The sequence below is a fragment of the Nannospalax galili genome, unplaced genomic scaffold (genome assembly GCF_000622305.1).
Source record: "Nannospalax galili isolate Female #2095 unplaced genomic scaffold, S.galili_v1.0 scaffold371, whole genome shotgun sequence".
Classification (NCBI taxonomy): domain Eukaryota; kingdom Metazoa; phylum Chordata; class Mammalia; order Rodentia; family Spalacidae; genus Nannospalax; species Nannospalax galili.
In genome coordinates, this window is record NW_008331606.1 from 3498037 (window position 1) to 3515774 (window position 17738).

The following is a 17738-nucleotide window of genomic DNA, read 5'->3' on the forward strand; positions in this document are numbered from 1 at the left end:
TGTAAGTAAGCTCAGTAAATTCATTGGTTCCCCAGGAAAACTTCAATCAAACATTGGTTTGACACTAGAACCTTAAAAGGGAATAAGCATTACTTAGTATGCCCAGGAAAAAATTTCTCACAACAGATGGAAAATTTATTTGTTAATGTTCTTATGCTTTATAATTATTAAAAAGAAAATGAGAATGTAAAAGATGTTAAAAGGATATGGGAATGGAGATATTTCACAAAATATACAGAAAAAATGAGAATGCCTAAGCAAATGATGAGTGTCTGTGTAGGTTTTCTATGACATATAAAGGATGAGACAAAAGTAATAAATGCATAATCTTAAAATTTCTAAGGCCATAGTTTAGTCAACTAGTTTAAGGAACAAAATATATGTCTAGTCAAGGTTTATCTGAGAACGTTTGGTTTTTGTCCAAGCTTTATCTACATAGCCCATGGTAATTACTAGACTGGTGCCAACCTTCTTGCATGTTTGACAGCCATACTTTGAGGCCTATACTAATCTGGCCAGAGGGACTTAAAGGACAGTTTTTGCCCTTTGCCCTCCAAGGTCGACAAAGTTCTAGGAGACTCTGGAACATCTCTCAAAATGTCCTGCAACTGTGGTGAGTCACCTGTCCTCCTGTTCAGAGAGGCCATGGAGACCCCACCAGCTGGACTTGAACCAGTGTCCAGTCTGCAAAGAGGAAGATCAACTCAGAGGAAACATTGCCTCCATGCCTCCAAGTGAAGCCAGCCATGGTTGAGCAGGACCTTGGGCTTATCTTCACATAGATGGAACTGGTAAAAGAAAGGAGCCAGAGTCTCCTCCCAAGCCCATGTGACTCTTGAGGAACAGATCCTCAAATAACCTTAAGTGTAAAAATAAGTAGATTTATTTGGGCCAACTGTATGGTCTTAAACACCCAAAAAGAAAGTATAACCAAAGAGTAAAGTGGTCAGTATATTTCTTTAAGCGTTCAAAGGATTACACATCCCAGATATTAGGCTCAAGTCCATATAAAATGTTATTTAGGCAATTGTTGCTCATTGAAAATTTTGTTTCTAAGCAGAAATTTGTGCTTAGATGTAAGACTTCAAATTTTGGTCTGCAATACTGTAGTGCCCACCTGTGGCTAAGGGAGACAACCCGCTATTGTTCTAAAATGCTGCCTAAATTTGTTTTCTCCCCCTATCTAGAAGCCTTTGAGAGGGAACTGACACTGATTCTAAGTACTCCAATAGCTATCAAAGTGCCTGAAAGCAATTCCTGAGTCCATCACTTTCGAGTCCAGCCTTGGCAGACAAAAGAAAAATGAGGAGGAACCCAATAGAGGGATGCTTTCGGAAGCTCTCGTCAAGAAATTCCAATGGACTCTGATATGAACATTTGAAATTTTCCCTTTTCTGACTTTTTTCTGGTTCCCTGTCTAGAACTTGTAATGCTAACTACTCTTGTCTTTACTTCTTCACAACTATTCACTAGTCAAGGACCTTCTTTTCTCCCTACAGGTATGAGTTATGCAATTTAGGAGTCTTTCAGATAGACCCACTGAAGGGGTACCCCAGTTGCCTCACCCTGAGTCCCTGTTCAGCATGGAAGAAGCCAGAGTGGTCCACATCCCGATTCCCTATCGACAATTTGTGGTAACTGCTTCAGTAGACGGTGTGACAAGAATAGGAAGTAGGAATTGCTAGACAGTTAGGGCAAAAGGTCCCCAAAGAAAAGTGAGCAGTTTCTTGGCTAAAAGTCAAAATGTCTTTGGGTCTCTTAGCAACAAACTCTGTTCTGAAGGCCAAAAATGTCAAAAGTATTTGGGAGCTCTTATCCATTCCCTAAAAGATTTTAGGGTTACCTCTTCAGAGGGGGGAATGTTAGAGTAGCAAAAAGCCCCAGAATGAAAGAGAGAGAGACAGAGAGAGACAGAGAGACAAAGACAGAGACAAAGAAGCAAAGAAACAAAGAAAGAAAAAGAAAGAATACATGAAGTTGTCAGAAAAAAGTGATGGGGAGATATGGGAATTGTTGGAGGTGCGGGAATGGGCGTGGATTTGATCAAAACACCTTATATGCATGTATTAAATTCTCAATAAAGTTAAAAAATGTCCTAGACAGGGTGGCCTAGGTTGTGGTGACACAAAGCAGTCCCCAAATCTCAGTGGCTCAACACTGTAGAAGCTTATCCCCTTTGCTTCCATTGATAGTTGTCAGGAGTCTCTGCTCCCTCAAGGATATGGGCTGACTGAGGCTCACCTCAACCCACTGTCCCTACCTCAGGAGGCAGGAAGAGAGATGAAAAGGAATTCTGCAAAAAAAGGGACTTCTGCATTGGCATTTAAACATCTGTCTGGAAGAAACACACATCGCCTGAGCTATATCTTCTTTGCCAAAATAAACCACATAGGTGGATCCATCTAAACGAATCACTGAGATTAATCCTACTCTGTGCTCAGCAATGAAGAATGGGAATGTGGGTAGTTTCCAGGACACCAATTCTGTCTTCCACACCTCATGTCTCAGTCAGTCTCAACCAAACGAAGTGTGGTAAACTGGACTATTTTTTCCAATACATTCTCTCTTTGTGAAGACAGAATTACACATCTGCCCTTTGGGTTCCCATTTCGCCTTGGGATAGCTTGGCCTGTGGAACATAGGCAGACTCCAAGAAAGACGTTAGTTTGTGGAAAAACCGTTAGATCCCGGAAATAGACGAATGTGGGCGGGGCCTCGACCCCCTCCCCCCCCAATCCGGAATCAAGGTCTGTCAAACTGCCTAACAGCTTGATGAGGAACCTTCCAGGCCCTGCCTAGGGCGACTCCTGATAGGCATTAGCTGTGAGGCTCGCTTGCAGCACATTGATTGTGCGGCCAAGGCCTAGTGTCTTACCGGCGGTGATCCGCCAACATTTTCGCGTGATTGTTGCGCTATCTCGTCCTCGAGGGCCAGTGTGCCCTGGACAGAGGCCTGAACTCTGAGTTTTGAATAGTGGGACTGGTGTACTGCCACCTTAGAAACAACATTAGACTGATTCTTTCACCAGGTGGAAGACACTCGCTCACCTGGCTTTGCATTCTGACTGACCCCAACGCCCAAGGTGTCCTCCATTGATAAAGAGGTCATCTGAGCCCTAAATCCTGTGGACTAACAGATTTCTGACCCAGGACCAATATGTTATTTGCTGGTGTAAACGATCCTTCAGACATCAGGGTGACAACAACCCAAGACCACCCACCCACAGTCAGGCCCACCCTCGCTTTGACTTGGAAATTGGAAGGCTATACTACAGAAGATAGCCGTCACCTTAGCAAAGACTGTCCAAGTAGTTCCTTCACATGGCAACCTCGCCAACAGCCTGGAACCGAGATGAAGCCCGAAGATCCAGGGAAAGGACAAAAGAGGAAATACCAGGAAGAGGGAGGAGCCAAGGTGGGGTCTGAAGAGCCAGGCAAGGTTAGGAAGAGGATGAAACTGAAAAAGGGTAATACAGAGCTCCTGTGTGAAGAAGAGGCTCTAATACAGCTAAAGCCTGGAGAATGCTTTAGAGTACCTCAGGAAAACCGCGTCACTGAGGTGAAGTCTGTGCGTAGTGGCAAGGGTGGCAAGGGCAAGCGGCCCTACTGTGTTCCCAAAGACACCTTAAAGATCAAAGGCTGTCTGGGAGGAGAGATTCAGGGATCCAAAACAACTCAGTTCCACCCCAGACAATCTGCCTCTGTTGTTACAGGAGACCATCGGTTGTCAGGAAAGAGTGAAAAGAAGTGTTCAGAAGAAAAAAATTCTGACATGCAGAAGAGAATTGGAAAAATCCTTGAAAAAGAAGAGGGAAGAGGATACCACCTGGACTTACTGGAAGGAGGAGAGCCCCAATTCTGCCTGGAGAGTGGCAGCAATATCCTACTCACCACCAAAACGCCAGTGCTTGAGGGAGAGGGAAAGGCTCCTGCAGACCAAGAGAAGGGCAGAGCAGTGGACATCGCCCTTGATGTGACAGAGGACATGGAAAAGGAAATCAGTGATGCACTGGGCCCAGGGCCAGAAGATGAGATCTTAAGTAGCGCATTCAAACTGGAGATCACTCATAGAGACATGCAGCCACTAAATGATACCAAGTGGCTCAATGATGAAATAATCAATTTTTATATGAATCTTCTCATGGAAAGAAATAAAATCCAAGGCTATCCACTGCTTTATGCCTTTAACACCTTCTTTTACACCAGACTGAAGAGTGGAGGCCACAGATCACTGAGGAGATGGACTCAGGAAGTAGATCTCTTTGCAAAGGAACTGATTCTTGTGCCAATTCACCTACAGGTTCACTGGAGCCTGGTGGCCATAGACCTAAGGAAAAAGAGTATTGTATACCTGGATTCAACGGGAGCGAATGGACAACAGATCTGTAAGATTATTTTCCAGTATCTACAAATCGAGAGCACAACACAGAGAAATATAGATCTGAACCCTTTGGAGTGGAGGCAATCCAGCATGACTGCAGAGGAGATCTCTCAGCAGCAGAATGGCAGCGACTGCGGAATGTTTATCTGCAAATATGCAGATTATATTTCTCGAGAACAACCTATCAACTTCTCTCAGCGGCACATACCTCTGTTCAGGAGGAGGATGGTGTGGGAGATCCTGCACAAGTACCTACTGTAGCCACACCACCTGCTGCTGGGGCTGCTCTGCGCGTTCATGATCTTTCTACATACCTCAGGCAGGGTGGACTGAAGAGACTTGAAACAGGTTCTATCTGGAGGAAAGGAAGTGGGAGAAGCTTCACTCTTGTCTACCTGGACGAACTTATAGTAAGGGAGAGCTGTATGTATCACCATCTGTAGGGTGGATGTACCTAATGCAAACTTAGAAACTGTTCATCCCACTTACCCAACATCACTTGTTCAAATATGTGTTTCAAAGAGATTTCATTTTGAATGTGGGTATAGCTGGATTTCTATCAATTGTTTATATTTTTATTTTTGCTGTTTTTATTCCCGGTTTTCACTATTTTGTACTGGCTCTTTGCCAATGTGCTTTGTCTTTAACTCTCTGTTACTATCTTGACCTGTTTATTTCAGAAAGGAATGCTGATCAAACTGCCAGTCCCTCCTGAGAACCACCCAGGATGCCCTTTAGAAACATTGGACTCTCCATGATTTCCACAGTATTATGGGACTATGGCCGTGTTACTATGCCTGTCCAAGAGCATTAAGAAAGATGTTGAAGACATTTGAAAACACTTTGTTTTTTGAGATTAAGGAGATCTATTTCATTCTTGGACCCTGATTGAAGAAGCTCTAATTCTAAATATCCACTTTTATATCAGATCTCTTGGGATATAAAATTTACTCTACAAGGGCTGTACTGAGCTCTTTATTCAAAAAATGTTATTTAATTTAAAAATATTTTACAATTTTTAAGTTATTTTTTTCTTAAAGTTTTTCATATATATTTAGCTGAAATTATTTTTTTTTGCTCAATAGGAGTAATATGCCCTTGTCCTATCCCTACCCTCCAAGTGGGAATTTAGTGTTGATATTACCAATTATACAATGATCAAATCTATTTTACATATAATAGTCTTCATGTAATTTTTCTGTTTATTATAAATCTTTCAGTTGTGTATACGCAGTTTTATTTAATAAAATTGAGTTGTTCAAAATATTAAAAAATGGCATTCTTGAATACCCACTAAGGTAGAGAAAGACAGAAAAAGAAAACAGTGAAACAAAAGATACCACAAACCAGCGGTTGGACAGATTGCTCAGTGGTTAAGAGCACTGACTGCTCTTGCCAAGGTTTATTATAAATCTTTCAGTTGTGTATACGCAGTTTTATTTAATAAAATTGAGTTGTTCAAAATATTAAAAAATGGCATTCTTGAATACCCACTAAGGTAGAGAAAGACAGAAAAAGAAAACAGTGAAACAAAAGATACCACAAACCAGCGGTTGGACAGATTGCTCAGTGGTTAAGAGCACTGACTGCTCTTGCCAAGGACCCAGGTTTGATTTCCAGCACCCACATGGTGGCTAATAATGGTCAATAACTCCAGTTTCAGGGAATCTGATGTCCATTTCTGACCTTCACAGGAACTGCACGACACTGGTGCACCTACCTACACGCAGGCAATACACTCATACACATGAAATACAAGTAAATAATAAATAAAATATTAAAAAGATACCACAAGCCAAAAATAGTAACTAATAATAAGACTACAAACTTAAACCTCAGCATATCAGTATATGTCCTAAGTTTGTTTTCTTTTTTATTTTAATTAAAAAATAATTTATTGAGAATTTCATACATGCATGTAAGGTGTTTTGATCAAATCCATGCACACGTCCTCTCCTCCAACTCCTTCCATATCTGCCCATCACTTTTTTCTGATAACTTCATGTACTCTTTCTTCATTTTTTATAGGGCTTTTTGCTACTCTAAAATTCCCCCCTCTGAAGAGGTAACCATAAAATCTTTTAAAGATTAGATAGGAGCTCACAAATACTTTCGATGTTTTTGGCCTTTGGAACGGAGTATGCTCCTAAGATGTCCAAGGACATTTTGACTTTTAGCCAAGAAGCTGGCTACTTTTCTTTGTGGTCTTTTTACCCTAACTGTCCAGCCAATTCCTACCTCCTGTTCTTATCACACCATTCTCTGAAGAGGTTACCCACCTTGCATATAGGGAATCAGGATGCAGAATTCTCTGGCTTCTTCCATGCTGAACAGGGACACAGGGTGAGGCAACTGGGGTACCCCTTCAGTGGATCTATCTAAAAGACTCCCACATTGTATAACTCTTATCTGTAGGGGAAAAAGAACATCCTTGACTGGTGAATAGGAGATGTGAAGGAGAAGTAAAGGCAAGAGTAGTTAGCATTACAAGTTCGAGACAGGGAACTAGAAAAAAAAGTCAGATCAGGGCAAATTTCAAATGTTCATATCAGAGTCCACTGGAATTTCTTGATCAGAGCTTCTAAAAGCATCCTGCTATTGGTTTCGTCCTTATTTTTCTTTTATCTGCTAAGGCTGGACTCGAGAGTGACAGATTCAGGATATGCTTTCAGGAACTTTGATAACTGTTAGAGTGGTTAGAATCAGTGTCAGTTCCCTCTCAAAGGCTTCTAGATGGGGGGAGAAAACAAATTTAGTTATCATTTTAGACCAATAGCTGGTTGTCTCCTTTAGCTACAGGTGGGCACTACAGTATTGTAGACCAATATTTGAAGTCTTACACCTGAACAGTGCTTTCTGATTAGGAACAAAATCATCAATGGAAATAATTGTCTAAATAACTTTTTATGTAGACTTAAGCCTAATGTCTGGGAAGCGTAATCCCTTGAACTCTTAAAGAACTATACTGATGACTTTACTCTTTGGTTATACTTTCCTTTTGGGTGTTTAAGACCATATAATTGGCACAAATAATTAAATTTAATTTTATACTTAAGGTCCTTGGAGGAACTGTCCCTCACAGGTCATGTGGGCTTGGGAGGAGCCCCTGGTTCTTTTCTTTTACCAGTTCCATCTATGGGACAATAAGTCAAATATCCTGCTCAACCATGGCTGGCTTCACTTAGAAGTATGGAGGAAATGTTTCCTCTGAGTTGACCCTCCTCTTTGTAGAGTGGACACTGGTTCAAGTCCATCAGGTGGGGTCTCCATGGCTTCCCTGAACAAAAGGACAGATGACTCACCACAGTTACAGGACGTTTTGAGAGATGTTCATTCCATAGTCCCCTGGAACTTAGCCAACCTTGGAGGGCAAGGGGTAAAAACTGTCCTTTAAGTCACTCTGACCACATTAGTATAGGCCTCAAAGTATGGCTGTTAAACAGTCAAGAAGGTTAGTTCTTCCACACTGGTATTTTCAATTACCATGTGCTATGTAGATAAAGCTTGGTTAAAAAATCAATTCGCAGATAAACCTTGACTAGATATATATTTTATTCCTTAATCTAGTTGATTAAACTATGACCTTAGAAAATTTAAGATTATGTGTATATTATTTTCGTCTCATCCTTTATATATCATAACAAACCTACACAGACCTTCATCATTTGCTTAAGCTTTCTCATTTTTTTTGTCTATGCTGGAAAATATCTCCATTCTCATATCCCTTTAACATCTTTCACATTCTCATTTTCCTTTCTAATAATTTTGAGACACAATAACACTAACAAATAAATTTTCCATCTGTTGTGAGAATTCTTTTCATTGGGATGCTAAGCAGTGCTTATTCCCTTTTAAGGTTCCAGTGTCAAACCAATGTTTGATAAAAGTTTTCCTGGGGAACCAATGAATTTACTGAGCTTACTTACTGAGATATCTGAGTGGTTTCTGAGGTGTATGATTGACCTGGGGGTGTGCACACTGGAAAGCCTTTATCCAGCATGAATCAAGCCTTCTCTTCCTAGCCTCCTTCAGATTATATAACTTAGTCCTCCCCAAATCCAGGAGACCATGTGTGGTTAGGGCCAAATTACATACAGTTGGCTGGGAAGAGTGGCTGGATACTCCCGTGAGGGTACAATGACCCTGCTTGCCCCTCCTTTAATGAAGCAGTACAACCTTCAACAAACCCAACTGTGACGATGTTTAACAGTCAGGCACAGCTGAAGTCTGATGATGGTAGTTATTTCACACAGTAGAAACTGCTGTACAGCATCATCTTATTAAAAGAACATCGGATTTAAAAGGCTTTGGTGCTAGGATCCACAAATGAGGGAGAACATATGTCTTTTGTTTTTCTGAGTCTGGTTTCCTTCACTTAGTATAACAGTTTCTAGATCCATCTATTTAACTACAAATTTCATTATTTCAGCTTTCTTTATTGCTGAATAGAACTCCATTGTGTAAATGTACCATATTTTTATTAACCACTTGTCAGCTGAGGGGCATTTAGGTTGCTTCCACCTCTTGGCTGTTTTGAAAAGAGCAGCAACAAACATGGTTGTACAAGTGTCTCTACAATAGGATGAGTCCTTTGGGTATATGCCAAGGAGTGGTGTAACTGGGTCATATGGTAGGTTCGTTCTTAGTTTTTTTTAAGAGTTCTCCACACTGTTTTCCATAGGGGTTGCATGAATTTGCAACCCTACCAGCAGTGAATGATTATTTCCCTGTCTCCACATCCTCGCCAGCATTTGGTATCATTTGTTCTCTTGATCCTAGGCAGTCTCATTGGGGTAAGGTGATAACTTAGGGTGGGCTCAATTTGCATTTCCTTAATTACTAACAATTTTGAAGACCTTTTGACATGTCTCTGAGCAATATTTATTTCTTCATTTGAGAACTTTGTTTAGATCTTTAGCCCATCTTTTAATTGGGTTATTTGGTTTCTCCCTTCTTTGTTTTTTGAATTCTTTATATATTCTGGATGTTAAACCTGTCAGATGTGTCACTGGTGAAGTTTTTTTTCCCATTCTGTGTGTTTTCTCTTCACTTTTGTGATTGTTTCTTTTGCTGTACAGAAGTTTTTTAGTTTAATGAAGTCCCACTAGTTGATTGCTGACCTTAATTCCTGAGGAACTTCTGTCCAATTTAGAAAATCCGTTCCTACACCTATATGTTGTAAGTCACTGCCAATATTTTCTTCTAATATTTTCAGGGTTTCCTGTTTCACATTGAGGTCTTTGATCCATTTGGAGTTGCCTTTTGTGCAAGGTGAAAGATAAGGATCTAGTGTCATTCTTCTACATTTGGAGATCCAGTTTTGCCAGCACCATTTGTTGAAGATGCTGTCTTTCCTCCACTGTGTGTCCTTGGCACCTTTGTCAAATATCAGGTGGCTGAAATTGCATGTATTTGGGTTTGTATCTTCAATGACGTTCCTTTGATCTGTGTGTCTATTTTTGTGCCTGTACCATGCTGTTTTTATGAATATAGCTCTGTAATATACTTTGAGATCTGATATAGTAATCCCCCCAGCTCAGGGTTGCTTTGGCTACCCGGAGTCTTTTGTGCTTCCATATGAATTTAAGGATTTTGTTTTTCTAATTCTGTGATTTATATCATGGGGATTTTGATTAGGATTGCACTGAATCTATATATTGCTTTTGGTAGGTTGGTCATTTTCACAATATTAATTTTTTCATTTCATGTACATGGGAGGTCCTTCCATCTCCTGGTGTCTTCCTCAATCCTTTAAAGACTTGAAATTTTCATTGTAGAGATCTTTGGTGTTTTTGGTCAGATTTAGTCCAAGATACTTTATTTTTTTTTTGCAGCAATTGTGAATGGGAGCATTTCCCTGTATTCTTTCTCCAATTGCTCGTTAATGGTATATAAAAAGGCTACTGATTTTGTAGACTGATTTCATAACCTGCCACTATACTGAAAGTGTTGATCAGTTCTAGGAGTTTTCTGGTGGAACTTTTGGGATCTCTTAGGCATAGTATCACATCATCTCTTTATTTTTTTTTTGCAACAATTGTGAATGGGAGCATTTCCCTGTATTCTTTCTCCAATTGCTCGTTAATGGTATATAAAAAGGCTACTGATTTTGTAGACTGATTTCATAACCTGCCACTATACTGAAAGTGTTGATCAGTTCTAGGAGTTTTCTGGTGGAACTTTTGGGATCTCTTAGGCATAGTATCACATCATCTGCAAAAAGTGATAGTTTGACTTCTTTTTCAATTAGTACTCCTTTAATTCCTTCTCCTGTCTCATTGCTCTAGCAAGACTTTCAAGCACTATGTTGAAAAGGAGTGGAGATAGTGGACATCCTTGTCTGGGTCCTGATCTTAATGGGAATGCTTCCAGTTTTTTTCCATTTAGAATGAAGTTGGATGCGGGTTTCTTGTACATAGCTTTCATTATGTTGAGGTATATTACCTCCAGTTCAATTCCCTTCAGACTTTTTATTATGAGTGCATGTTGAATTTTGCCCAAAGCCTTTTCTTCATCTATTGTGATAATGATGTGTTTTTTGTCTTTTAGTCCATTTATATGATTAATGGCATTTATTGACGCGTATATTGATCCATCCCTGCATCTCTGGAATAAAGCCTACTCGATAATGGTGCATGATTTTTGGATCTACATCTGTATGTGGTTTGCAAGTATTTTGTTGAGAATTTTTGCATGTATGTTCATTAAGGATCTATAGTTTTTCTTTCTGGTTTTGTCTTTACCTGGTTTGGGTATTAGAGTGATGCTGAATTCATAGAAGGAATTTGGGAGTTCTCCCTGTGTTTCTGTCTTTTTGAATAATTTAGATAGTATTGGTTGGAGGTCTTCTTCAAATGTCTGTAGAATTCTGCTGTAAATCCATCTGGGCCTGGGGTTTTTGTAGTTGGGAGACTTTGTGTTACTGTTTTGATTTCCTTGTATGTTATGGGTCTGTTTAAACTGTTGATCTCTTCTTGATTCAACTTTGGTCGTTCCCATGATTTTAGATATCCATCCATTTCTTTTAGAATTTCAAATTTAGTATAGGTTTTCAAAATAGTCTCTTATAAGGATCTGGATCTTTTGGGTATTGTGATGATATCCCTTTCAACTCTGATTTTGTTGATTTGGATTTGCTCTTTCTTTCTTTTGGTTAACTGGGCTAAGGGTCTGTCTATCTTGTGTAGTCTTTCAAAGAAAGAGCTCTTAGATTCATTGATTCTTTGTACTGTTTCTTTGTTTCTATTTCACTAATTTCTGCTCTGATTTTTGTTATTTCTTCTCTTCTGATGGGTTTAGGTTTTATTTGTTCTTGCCTTTCCAGTGTCTTGAGTTGCAGTGTTAGGTCACTTATTTGGGCTCTTTCTAAATTTTTTTTAAAAAATATGTTATTTATTATTTTATTTTATGTGTATGACTGTTATGTGTGCATGTAAGTGCACCCCTGTCATGAAATGCCCACGGAGGACAGAAGAGGCTATTGTATCCCCTGGAATTGGAGTTATGCACAGTTGTGAGCTGCCATGTGTGTGCCGGGATTCGAACCTGGGTCTTCTACAAGAACATTTAGTGTTCTTAACCACTGAGCCGTATCTCCACCTCTGCTTTCTAAGTTGTTCATGTAGGCACTTAGAGCTATAAACTTCGTTCTTATGACTGCTTTTAAAGTGTCCCAGACATTGTGTTGTGTTGTATTGTCCTTTTCGTTGAATTCCAGGAATTCTTTTATTTCTTAATTTCTTCTTTGACCCACTCATTGTTTAGGAGTGTGTTGTTTAATTGCCACGAGTTCCTGTAGAGACTAGGGCTTCTTCCACTGTTGATTTTAAGCTTTATTGCATTGTGGTCTGATAGAATGCATGGCAGTATTTCAATTTTTTTTTGTATTTGTTGTGGTTTGTTTTGTGGCCCAGCATGTGGTCAATTTTTTTAAAAGTTCCATGGGATGCTGAGTAGAAAGTGTATTCTTTGGTGCTTGGGTGGAATATTTGAAAGATGACTATTAGGTCCATTTGATGTATGGTATCATTCAATTCAGATGTCTCTCTGTTTATTCTTTTTCCAGTTGACCTGTCTGATGGAGACAGTGAGGTATTGAAGTCTCCTACTATTACTGAGTTGGGGTTAATATGTGTCTTAAAGTCTTGTAGTGTCGTTTTTATGAATTTGAGTGCACCAGAATTTGGTGCATATATGTTAAGGATTGTAATAGCTTCTTAGTTAATTGTTCCTTTGATTAGAATAAAGTGGCCCTCCTTATCTCTTCTCATTAATTTTACTTTGAAGTCTATTTTATCAGATATTAGAATTGCAATCCCTGCTAGTTCCTTAGTGCCACTTGTTTGGAATATTCTTTTCCATCCTTTCACCTTAAGGTAGTGCCTGTCCTTGAAGGTGAAATGGGTTTCTTGCAGACAGCAAAGAGACGGATTTTGTTTCCTAATCCATTCACTTAGCCTGTGTCTTTTGACTGGGGAGTTCAGTCCATTGATATTTAAGGTTATTATTGTAAGATCTGTATTTGTTGCCATCATTTTGATTGCCATTTGTGTTCTTGCCTTATTTTGTGTTTCCTCAATTATATCTTTATTTTCTTTCATTGCTCTTGGGGTACAGTTGTTCCTTTCTCCACTCTTTGTATTACTTCAAGTGTTCTTTGAAGGACTGGTTTCGTGGACATGTATTCTTTCAGGCTATTCATGTCATCGAAGAATTTTCTTTCCCAGTCAACTCTAATCGACATTTTTGCTGGGTAAAGTATTCTGGGCTGGCATCTATTGTCATGTAGAACTGGAAATACCTTGGTCCAGGCTCTTCTGGCTTTCATAGTTTGCATTGATAAGTCAGCTATAATTCTGATGGACTTTCTTTTATATGTGACTTGTTTTTTTTTTTCCTGCTTTCAGTATTCTCTCTTTGTTCTGTACATTTAGTTACTATGACATGTCACTGGGAGTTTCTTTTCTGATCCTGTCTATTTGGTGTTCTATGTGCTTCCTGTGTTTGTATGGGGATGTGTTTCCTCAATTTTGGGAAATTCTCTTCTACAATCCTTTTTAAGATCTGGCAAATACCGTTAACCTGAAATTCTTCCCCTTCCTCTCTACCTATGATACATTGATTTGGTCTTTTCATGGTGTCCCACATCTCCTGCATATTCCATTCTTGTGTTTTTTAAATTTTCCATAATTTTTGCTTGAGTGGTCCAATTCTTTAACTTCATCCTTTGGTGTTGATATTCTGTTTTCCATTTCATTCATTCTAGCAGTGAGGCCTTCCCCTGTTGTTTTGAATTGGCTTGTTGAGTTTTTCACTTCCTTTTTCATTTCTGCCTGAATTTTCTTCAGTGTTTCTCTTTTTTGAATTCAGTCAGAAGTTTATCCCTATCTTCTTTTAGTTCTTTGATTTGTTTGTGTGTTCTTTAAATTCTTTGAATTCTTCGATCATGATTGTTCTTTTAAATTCAGTGTCCTGGGTAATCTCTAGGGGGTTCTCCTAGTAGAGCCCTTCTATAGGACTGGTGCAGTTTGGTGGGGACATATTGTTTTGGTTTTCCATTTTATTATTCTTTTGTTGTGATTTTGGTATGTCAATTTCTTTTGTTTGTGATTCTGGTATGAGAATTAAGTTGAAGTGTGCTTCTGTTTGTATTATTGATGTGCCTTGGTCATTTTCTTATTGGTTATGTAAAGCTGATTGGTCCAGCTATCAGGTTCTCTCAGGTTTTATTTTTGAGGGAACTAATGGCTTCAGATCAGCTACTCAGGAGCACACACAGAAGCCTAGGTCAGCTTCCAGTGAGATACACTCAGGTTTCCTTCTAAGGTTTGCACCCCTACTAGTGGAAACTCAGAGCAAAATTGGGAAGTTTCCTAAGGGGGCCGATTTTGGGACTCTCAGGCATTCTGCTGAGTTCTTAGCCCCTATTCAAGAGGAAGGCCAGAACAGGCACTCTATGGCAGTCTGCTGAAACAACAGCCACTACACTGATGGGTTCTGTCTGCTAAGATCTCAGCCTTATCCTACCAAAGCCAAGTCTGCCCTGGGGCCTTGGAGGGGCCTCTAGCAATCCCCGTAGGGGGTTGGGTACCCTGCAATTAGGGGACTCTTACCACCATGGATGGGGCTCTCAGGCAGTCTCCTGAGTTCTTAGCCCCTATGCCAGGGGGAGTCTGGAGCAGGCACTCTCTGGTGATTTGCTAAGATCTCAGCCTTATCCTACCAAAGGCAGAGGTCTTCCCAGGGCCCTTGGGAAGGGCCTCTTCCAATCCCAGTTAGGGGGTTGGGTACAGCGCAGTTAGGGGAAGCTCACCATCACGTGGAGGCAGTATCCTGGTGCTCTCAGGGAGTCCCTTGTGTTCTCAGGCCCCCATGCCAGAGGGGGGCCGGAACAGGCACTCTTTGGCGGTCTGCTGAGATCACAGCTGCTACACCAATGGAGGTGGGAACCAGTCCTCTCAGGCTGTCTTCTCAGATCTCAGCCTTATTCTACCAAAGACTGGTTTGCCCAGGGGCTTTGGGAGGGGCCCCACAAAATCCCAGTTAGGGGGTTGGGTGCAGTGCAATTAGGGGAAGCTCACCATCACATGGAGGTAGGATCTGGGCATTCTCAGGAAGTCCCCTGAATTCTCAGGCCCTATGCTAGGGGGAGCCTGAAACAGGTCTGCTAAGATCTCAGCCTTATCCTATCAAAGCTAGAGGTCTGTGCAGAGGCCTTGGGAGGGGCCTCAGGTAATCCCAGTTAGGGGGTTGTGTGTGGCCCAATTAGGGGAAGCTCACCACCTCGTCCTTAATTTGTTTTCTAAATACACCAATTAAAGCAGAAACTGGCAGAGTGTATTCAAGAACAGACCTAAGTATATACTGACTAGAAATTACACATATAAAGAGATAGAGAAGTTGAAAGAATGGGAAAATACATTTCACAAGCACATTAAACAACATAAAATTGAATGGCTGTGTTAACAGTAGATAAATTTCAGAGAAAAGAATTATTGGTGAGACAGGAATACTATGAAAAGGGTCAGACCAAGAAGAAGCCACAGCAGTCATAAAACTTTGTGTAGCACACAATAGACTATAAAATATGTAATGCAAATACTGATAAAACTAAATGATGAAATAGAAAAGTCTGCAATTATGGTTGGAGCCCTCAACACTCCTCTCACAGCCATTGATAGAACACACGCGCGCGTGTGCGCGCGCACACACACACACACACACACACTCACACATACACACACTACTCAGAATATATAATTTTAAAATACCATAAACAAATAATACCCAATAAAACTAATAGACTCATCACATCGTTATAGGAGAATATACATTTTTACAAGTATATTTTATGCACAGAATCTATACTAAGATAGATTACACCTAAAGCTACAAAATAAGCATGTAAAATTCCTAAAATTTGAAGCCATGACCAATATTTTTCTGAGCAAAATGGAATCAAATTAGTATCCAAAAACCAAAACAACGGAAAAATTATCATTCTGTTGGAAATTAAATAGAACAATGGTAAATAAACTATGGGAAAAAATTCTTAAGAAAAATGGAAAATAATTACCTAAGTAACCATGGAAATACAACAAATTGATATTTGTGAGAGCAAATAAATGCTGAGAGTGGAATTTATAGAAGAGATTCACACATATGAAGATGAAAAGACTGAAATCAATTCTCTAGACTCTCATCCCAAGGAAATATAATGGGAGAAAGGCAAAACAAATCATGTTTAAGCCAAGGAAAACAATGAAGAATAGAGATCAAGCCCAATATGGTGGCACATGCCTTTAGTCCTAGCACTTGAGAAGCAGAGGCAGGTGGATCTCTGTGAGATTGAGGCCAACCTAGACTGCATAGAGAGTTCTAGGCCAGCTGGCACTACAAGGAGACCCTCTCTCAAAGGAAAAAAAAACAGAAAAGAGATGAATGAATTTGTTATCCGAAAATAATATAGAAGATAAAAAGGACAAAAATGTGTCCTTTGAAAGATGAAAAAGTTTGATAGGCTTTTTCTCATGACGATAAACAGAAAGAGCAATGATATCTTGCTAATATCAGGAAGTAAATTTTCACTATTACAACTCTTCAAGGATCAAACTAAGTGATAAGGGCTGGGAAGATGATTCAATGAATAAAGTACTAGTTTTACAAGTGTGAGTACCAGAGCTCAGATCCCCAGAACCCACATAAGAAGAGAGGCAGACGTGGTGGCCCACCTGCAATTTTAGCACTCCAGAGACTTAGATGGGGAATCCTTGGGGCAAGTTGAGTAGCAAGAGAAACACATGACATCAATATCTGGCCTTCACACACATGCACACACACATACATGCACACTGGTGCACACGTGCATTGACACACATGAGTACACACATACATACATACATACACACACATGCATCACATGCACAGACACCAAACACACATATATGCCACAATGACTTGTAGCCTTCAAATGAGGATCAAGTTAAACACTTCCTTTCCTAAGTTGCTTTTGTCAGGTATTTCATTGCAGCAAACAGAAAAGTAAATAAGAAAAGAAAATTGGTACTGGGAGGTGGGGTTGTTGGTGTCATGAACCTGATTATTTGTTTCACAGGACTTCAGAACAGGACTGTGGGAGGAATGTGGAAGAGTTTTGAATTTTGGATAGGAAAAGCCCTAGAATGCTGGAAGCAGCACTTCATGGGCCATTCTGGTCGGAGTATGGAAGATCAGAATACTGAAAGAAATTCAGAGAGTAGAGGCCTCATGCATCTGGTTTCAGAGGAGTATAAAAAAGGGCTTTCTAGTAACTGAGCTAGTGACCATGTGGTATTCTGGCAAAGAATCTGATTGCATTCTTTTCCATGTCCGGAGAACTTGTATGAAAATCAATATAATAGTAATTAGCTAATTTGTTAGGTGGAGGAAATTTCAAGACAGGATAACATTCAGTCTGCCACAACCATACTGTTCACTATTCTCATCTAGTTCTAAATGGGAGCAAAAAGTGGAGGAGAGAGAAGTGAAAAATGGTCAGTTTGGCAAGGAAAAGTGTGTAACTTTCTAGACAAGGCAGCTTCAAAAGCAGCTGTTAAAGAGATTACAGCACAGAGAAATCTTGTGCTGGGACAAGAGGAAAGTTTCCCTGAGTGCAAGACCCCACCCATAGAAGGCTTCATTTTGTGAAAACGCAAACTCATTTGCAAGTAGAGAACCTAAACCAAGAAAGCCATTGAAGAGGTTCTCTGCTCAAAACAAAAGTTGTCTAAGGAAGTGCTTCACCAGGGTCATCAGACAAAGGCCAATGCAACCGTGGTCCAAGGAAGTCAGACTCTATCCCACTCTGGCAGCAGGACTG

At 40.0% G+C, this 17738-nt stretch overlaps 1 pseudogene; it reads left to right on the plus strand.

The window, feature by feature from the left end:
• The first annotated feature begins 3157 nt into the window (after positions 1 to 3157).
• LOC103728789 lies at positions 3158 to 4642 on the plus strand (annotated as a pseudogene).
• Positions 4643 to 17738: the final 13096 nt, after the last annotated feature.